Here is an 8316-nt window from a genome sequence, read left to right on the forward strand (position 1 = left end):
GCTTTGCAGATCAGATATCAGGGAGGACTGGGGTTGGCTGTGTGAAGACAGACTGAAGGGGGCTAGTGCACCCCAACTATCCAGGAGGGAGTCAGGGAAAAGTCTGGAACTGCCAAAGAGGCAAGAGACAATTGTTTCAGGGTGTGGGAGGAGAGGGGATTCAGAGCACCACCTAAACTAGTTCCAGAGATGGGTGTGAGCCATGGCTATCAGCACCACAGACAGGCATGAAATGCTAATGCTGCTGCCACTGCCACCAAAAATCCTGTGTGCAAGCACAGGTCACTACCCACAGCTCCCCTGGGAGCCTGTGCAGCACACCACTGCCAGGGTTCTGAGATCCAGGGACAACTTCCCCGGGAGAACACATGGCATGCCTCAGGCTGTTGCAAAGTCATGCTGACCTCTGCCACCACAGGCTCGTCCCGCATTCCAATGATGACTACCGTACCCCTCTGTCTCCCCGGCCTGAGATAGCAAGAGAGCCTTAATAAGCCATTGCTTTAACCCCCTGCTGTCTGGCAAGGGAACAGATGCCTGAGGGCAGCCTACATGCAGAGGTGGGGCCAAAACCAAAGCTGAACCCCAGGAGATGTGCAAACAAAGAAGAGAAAGGGAAATTGCTCCGTGCAGCCTCAGGAGAAGCGGATTAAATCCCCACAATCAACTTGATGTACCCTGCATCTGTGGAATACCTGAACAATGAATGTTCCCAAAATTGAGGCAGTGGACTTTGGGAGCAACTGTAGACGTGGGGTTTGCTGTCTGCAACTGATTTGTTTCTGATTGTTTATCTAACTTTAGTTTTTAGTGCTTGTTATTATTGGTGGATTTGTTTATTGGTTTGGTTGATCTTTTTTTTTAATTTTTTATTTATTTTTAAAATTTTATTACTTTTTATTTTATAATTTTTAAATTTTATTATTATTATTATTTTATTTTATTTTCTTCCTTTTTTCCCTCCCTTTTCTTGTGAGCAATTTGGATGACAGGGTCTTGGTTCTCCAGCCAGGAGTCAGGCCTGAGACTCCAAGGTGGGAAAGCCGAGTCCAGGACATTGGACTAACAGAAACCTCCCAGCCCCATGTAATATCAACTGGGGAGAGCTCTCCCAGAGATCTCCGTCTCAACACTAAGACCTAGCTCCACCCATCGGGCAGCAATCTCGAATGCTGGATGCCCAATGTGAAACAACTAGCAAGACAGAAACACAACTCCACCCATTAGCAGAGAGGCTGCCTAAATTCATACTAAGTTCACACATACCCCAAAACACATCACTGGATGTGTTCCTGCCACCAGAAAGACAAGATCCAGCCCAACCCAGCAGAGCAAAGGCACCAATCCCCTCCACCAGGAAGCCTACATAACCCACTAAACGAACCTCACCAACTGGGGGCAGACACCAAAAACAACGGTAACTACAAACCGGCAGCCTGTGAAAAGGAGACCCCAAACACAGTAAGTTAAACAAAATAAGACAGAGAAATATGCAGCAAATGAAGAAGCAAGGTAAAAACTCACCAGACCAAACAAATGAAGGGGAAATAGGCAGAACAGAATTCAGAATGATGATAGTAAAGATTATCCAAAATCTTGGAAATAGAATGGAGAAAATACAAGAAACGTTTAACAAGGACCTAGAAGAAGTAAAGAACAAACAAACAATGATGAACAACACAATAAATGAAATTTAAAATTCTGTAGAAGGAATCAATAGCAGAATAACTGAGGCAGAAGAACGGATAAGAGATCTGGAAGGTAGAATAGTGGAAATAACTGTCACAGAGCAGAATAAAGAAAAAAGAATGAAAAGAATTGAGGACAGTCTGAATAATTCTGGGACAACATTAAACACACCAACATTCGAATTATAGGGTACCCAGAAGAAGAGGAAAAAAAAAGGGTCTGGGAAAATATTTGAAGAGATTGTAGTTGAAAACTTCCCTAATATGGGAAAGGAAATAATCAATTACAGGAAGTGAGCGAAACTCATACAGGATAAATCCAAGGAGAAAGACGCCAAGACACATATTAATCAAACTATCAAAAATTAAATATAGAGAAAAAATATTAAAAGCAGCAAGGGAAAAGCAACAAAAACATACAAGGGAATTTCCATAAGGTTAACAGCTAAACTTTCAGCAGAAACCCTGCAAGCCAGAAGGGAGTGGCAGGACATATTTAAAGCGATGAAAGGGAAAAACCTACAACCAAGATTACTCCACCTAGCAAGGATGTCATTCGGATTCGACGGAGAAATTAACACCTTTACAGACAAGCAAAAGCTAAGAAAATTCAGCACCACCAAACCATCTTTAAAACAAATGCTATGGCTTCCCTGGTGACACAGTGGTTGAGAGTCTGCCTGCCGATGCAGGGAATATGGGTTCGTGCCCCGGTCCAGGAAGATCCCACATGCCACGGAATGGCTGGGCCCGTGAGCCATGGCCACTGAGCCTACGTGCCCAGAGCCTGTGCTCTGCTATGGGAGAGGCCACAACAGTGAGAGGCCTGCATACTGCAAAAAACAAAAACAAAAACAAAAAAACAAACAAAAAAAAACAAATGCTAAAGGAACTTCTCCAGGCAGGAAACAAAAAAGAAGGAAAAGACCTACAAAAACAAACCCAAAACATTTAAGAAAACGGTAATAGGAACATAAATGTCGATAACTACCTTAAAAGTAAATGGCTTAAAAATTTCAACGAAAAGACACAGACTGGCTGAATGGATACAAAAACAAGACACATATATATGCTGTCTACAAGAGACCCACTTCAGACATACATACACATACAGACTGAAAATGAGATGATGGAAAAAGATATTCCATGCAAATGGAAATAAAAAGAAAGCTGGAGTAGCAATTCTTCTATCAGACAAAATAGACTTTAAAATAGAGACTATTACAAGAGGCAAAGAAGGACACTACATAATGATCAAGGAATCAATCCAAGATGAAGATATAACAACTGTAAATATTTATGCACCCAACAGAGGAGCACCTCAATACATAAGGCAAATACTAACAGCCAGAAAAGGGAATATCGACAGTAACACAATCATAGTAGGGGACTTTAACACCCCACTTTCACCAAAGGACAGATCATCCAAACTAAAAAGAAATAAGGAAACACAAGCATTAAATGACACATTACGCAAGATGGACTTAATGTATATTTATAGGACATTCCATCCAAAAACAACAGAATACACTTTCTTCTCAAATGCCCATGGAACATTCTCCAGGGTAGAATGTGACCTTGGGTCACAAATCAAGCCTTGGTACATTTAATATGGAAATCGTATCAAGTATCTTTTCTGACCACAACACTATGAGACTAGATATCAATTACAGGAAAAAAAGTGTAAAAAACGCAAACATATGGAGGCTAATCAATACGCTACTAAATAACCAAGAGATGACTGCAGAAATCAAAGAGGGAATCGAAAAGTACATAGAAACAAATGACAATGAAAACACGACAATCCAAAACCTATGAGATGTAGCAAAAGCAGTTCCAAGAGGGAAGTTTATATATAGCAAGACAACCCTAACTGAAGAAACAAGAAACAACTCAAATAAAAAACCTAACCTTATATCTAAAGCAATTAGAGAAAGAAGAAAAAAACCCAAACTTAGAAGAAGGAAAGAAATCATAAAGATCAGACCAGAAATAAATGAAAAAGAAATGAATGAAACAATAGCAAACATCAATAAAACTAAAAGCTGGTCTTAGAGAAGATAAACAAAACTGATAAATCATACCCAGACTCATCAAGAAAAAAAGGAAGAAGATGCAAATCAACAGAATTAGAAATGAAAAAGAAGTAACAACTGACACTGCAGAAATAAAAGGATCATGAGAGATTACTACAAGCAACTCCATGCCAATAAAATAGATAACCTGAAAGAAATGGACAAATTTTAGAAAGGCACAACCTTCCGAGACTGAACCAGGAAGAAACAGAAAGTTTGAACAGACCAGTCAAAAACACTGATATTAAAACTGTGATTAAAAATCTTCAAACATATATATGTGTTAGAGAAGAGCTAACTCCTATCCTTCTCAAACTCTTCCAAAATATAGCAGAGGGAGGAACACTCCCAAACTCATTCTGAGGCCATCACCCCAATACCAAAACCAGAAAAAGATGTCTCAAAGAAAGAAAACTACAGGCCAATATCACTGATGAACATAGACGCCAAAATCCTCAAAAAAATAGCAGCAAACAGAATGCAAAAGCACATTAAAAGAATCATACACCATGATCAAATGGGGTTTATCCCAGTAATGCAAAGATTCTTCAATAAATGCAAATCAGTCAATGTGGTATAACATATTAACAAATTGAAGGACAAAAACCATTTCATCTCAATAGATGCAGAAAAAGCTTTCGACAAAATTCAACACCCATTTATTTATGATAAAAATCGTCGAGAAAGTGGGCACAGAGAGATCCTAATTCAATATCGTAAAGGCCATATATGACAAACCCACAGCCAACATCGCTCTCAATGGTGAAAAACTGAAACTATTTCCTCTAAGATCAGGAACAAGACGAGGTTGCCCACTCTTCCACTGTTATTCAGCATAGTTTTGGAAGTTGTAGCCATGGCAATCAGAGAAGAAAAGGAGATAAAAGGAATCCAAAATGGAAAAGAAAGTGTCACTATTTGCAGATGACATCATATTATACATAGAGAATCCTAAAGATACTACCAGAAAACTACTAGAGCTAATCAATGACTTTGGTAAAGTAGCAGGATATAAAATTAAGGCACAGAAATCTCTTGCATTCCTGTACGATAATGATGAAAAATCTGTAAGAGAAATTAAGGAAACACTCCCATTTACCATTGCAACAAAAAGAATTAAATACATAGGAATAAATCTACCGAAGGAGACAAAAGACCTTTATGCAGAAAACCATTAAGAAACTTATGAAAGAAATTAAAAGACAATACAAACAGAAGGACAGATACACCATGTTCTTGGATTGGAAGAATCTACATTGTGAAAATGACTAAACTACCCAAAGCAATCTACAGATTCAATGCAATCCTTATCAAACTACCAATGGCATTTTGCACAGAAGTACAACAAAAAATTTCACAATTTGCATTGAAACACAAAAAACAGCGAACAGTCAAAGAAATATTGTGTAAGAAAAACGGAGCAGGAGGAATCGGCCTCCTTGACTTCAGATTATACTACAAAGGTACAGAAATCAAGATAGTATGGAGGAGGGCCGGGAAGATGGCGCAAGAGTAAGATGCGGACATTCCCTTCCTCTCCACAGATATATCAGAAATACAAGTACATGTGGAACTGCTCCTATAGAACACCCACTGAACGCTGGCAGAGAACTCAGACCTCCCAAAAGGCAAGAAATTGCCCAAGTACCTGAGTAGCGCAAAAGAAAAAAGAATAAACACAGACAAAAGCATAGGGACGGGACCTGCACCACTGGGAGGGAGCTGTAAAGGAGGAAAGGTTTCCAAACACTATGAAGCCCCTTTGCAGGTGGAGACTGTGGGTGGCAGAGGAGGGAAGCTTCAAAGCCGCAGAGGAGAGCACAGCAATACGGGTGCGGAGGGCAAAGTGGAGAGACTCCTGCACAGACGATGGGTGCCAACTGGCACTCACCAGCCCAAGAGGCTTGTCTGCTCAACCGCCGGGGCAGGCGGGGGCTGGGAGCTGAGGCTCGGGCTTCCATCGGTTGGTCGAATTGCAGGGAGAGGACTGGGGTTGGTGGCGTGAACAGAGCCTGAAGGGGTTAGTGCACCATGGCTAGCCAGGAGGGAGTCCAGAAAAAGTCTGGACCTGCCGAAGAGGCAAGAGACTTTTCTTCCCTCTTTGTTTCCTGGTGCCCGAGAAGAGAGGATTAAGAGCACTGCTTAAAGAAGCTCCAGAGACGGGTGCGAGCCGTGGCTAACAGCACAGACTCCAGAGATGGGCATGAGACGCTAAGGCTGCAGCTGCCGCCACCAAGAAGCCTGTCTGGGAGCACAGGTCACTATCCACACCTCCCCTTCCGGGAGCCTGTGCAGCCTGCCACTGCCAGGGTCCCGTGATCCAGGGACAACTTCCCCAGGAGAAAGCAGAGAGCACCTTAGGCTGGTGCAACGTCCCGCCGGCCTCTGCCACTGCAGGCTCGCCCTACATTCACACCTCTCCCTCCCCCTGGCCTGAGTGAGCCAGAGCCCCTGAATCAGCTGCTCCTTTATCCCTGTCCTGTCTAAGCGAAGAACAGATGCCGTCAGGGGACCTACACGAAGAGGAGGGGCCAAATCCAAAGCTGTGCGCCGGGAGCTGTGTGAACATAGTAGAGAAAGGAAAATTTCTCCCAGCAGCCTCAGGAGCAGAGGATTAAACCTCTACAAACAATGTGATGTACCCTGCATCTGTGGAATACCTGAATAGACAATGAATCATCCCAAATTGAGGAAGTGGACTTTGAGAGCAAGATATATTATTTTTTCCCCTTTTCCTCTTTTTGTGAGTATGTGTATGCTTCTCTGTGAGATTTTGTCTGTATAGCTTTGCTTTCACCATTTGTGCTAGGGCTCTGTCCGTCCGTATATTTATTTTTTTACTTAAAATATTTTTTCGTAATAATTATTTTTTATTTTAATAACTATTTTATTTTATCTTTATTTTATCCTTTTTCTTCTTCACCGTTCTTTCTTTCTTCCTTTCTTTCTTTTCTTCTTTCTTTATTTCTTACTTTCTAATTTTTCTCCCTTTTATTCAGAGCCATGTGGATGAAAGGCTCTTGGTGCTGCAGGCAGCAGTCAGTGCTGTGCCTCGGAGGTGGGAGAGCCAACTTCAGGACACTGGTCCACAAGAGACCTCCCAGCTCCATGTAATATCAAACAGTGAAAATCTCCCAGAGATCTCCATCTCAAAACCAAGACCCAGGTTCACTGAACGACCAGCAAGCTACAGTGATGGACACCCTATGCCAAAGAACTAGCAAGACAGGAACACAAATCCACCCATTAGCAGAGAGGCTGCCTAAAATCATAATAAGACCACAGACACCCAAAACACACCACCAGACGTGGAACTGCCCACCAGAAAGACAAGATACAGCCTCATCCACCAAAACACAGGCACTAGTCCCCTCCACCAGGAAACCTACACAACACACTGAACCAACTTTAGCCACTGGGGACAGACACCAAAAACAATGGGAACTACAAACCTGCAGGCTGCAAAAAGGAGACCTCAAACACAGTAAGAAAAGCAAAATGAGAAGAAGAAAAACACACAGCAGATGAAGGAGCAAGGTAAAAACCCACCAGACCTAACAAATGAAGACAAAATAGGCAGCCTACCTAACAAAGAATTCAGAATGATAGTAAAGATGATCCAAAATCTTGGAAGGAGAATAGAGAAATGCAAGAAACATTTAACAAGCACCTAGAAGAACTAAAGTGGAAACAAGCAACGATGAACAACATGATAAATGAAATTAAAAATACTCTAGAAGGGATAAATAGCAGAATAACTGAGGCAGAAGAACGGATAAGTGACCTGGAAGATAAAATAGTGGAAATAACTACTGCAGAGAAAAATAAAGAAAAAAAGAATGAAAAGGACTGAGAATAGTCTCAGAGACCTCTGGGACAACACTAAACACACAAACATTCGAATTATAGGGGTCCCAGAAGTAGAAGATGGAAAGAAAAGGACTGATAAAATATTTTAAGAGATAATAGTTGAAAACTTCCCTAATATGGGAAAGAAAATAGTTAAGTCCAGGAAGCACAGAGAGTCCCATACAGGATAAATCCAAGAAGAAACACACCAAGACACATATTAATCAAACTGTCAAAAATTAAATACAAAGAAAACATATTAAAAGCAGCAAGGGAAAAACAACAAATAACACACAAGGGAATCCCCATAAGGTTAACAGCTGATCTGTCAGCAGAAACTCTGCAAGCCAGAAGGGAGTGGCAGGACATATTTAAAGTGATGAAGGAGAAAAACCTACAAACAAGATTACTCTACCCAGCAAGGACCCCATTCACATTTGATGGAGAAATTAAAACCTTTACACACAAGCAAAAATTAAGAGAATTCAGCACCAACAAACCATCTGTAAAACAAATGCTAAAGGAACTTCTCTAGGTAAGAAACAAAAGAGAAGGAAAAGACCTACAATAACAAACCCCCAAAAATTAAGAAAATGGGAATAGGAGCATACATATCGATAATTACCTCAAATGTAAATGGATTAAATGCTCCCACCAAAAGACATAGACTGGCAGAAGGGATACAAAAGAAGACCCATATATAT

This window comes from Delphinus delphis, chromosome X, assembly GCF_949987515.2.
Source record: "Delphinus delphis chromosome X, mDelDel1.2, whole genome shotgun sequence".
NCBI classification, from domain to species: Eukaryota; Metazoa; Chordata; class Mammalia; order Artiodactyla; family Delphinidae; genus Delphinus; species Delphinus delphis.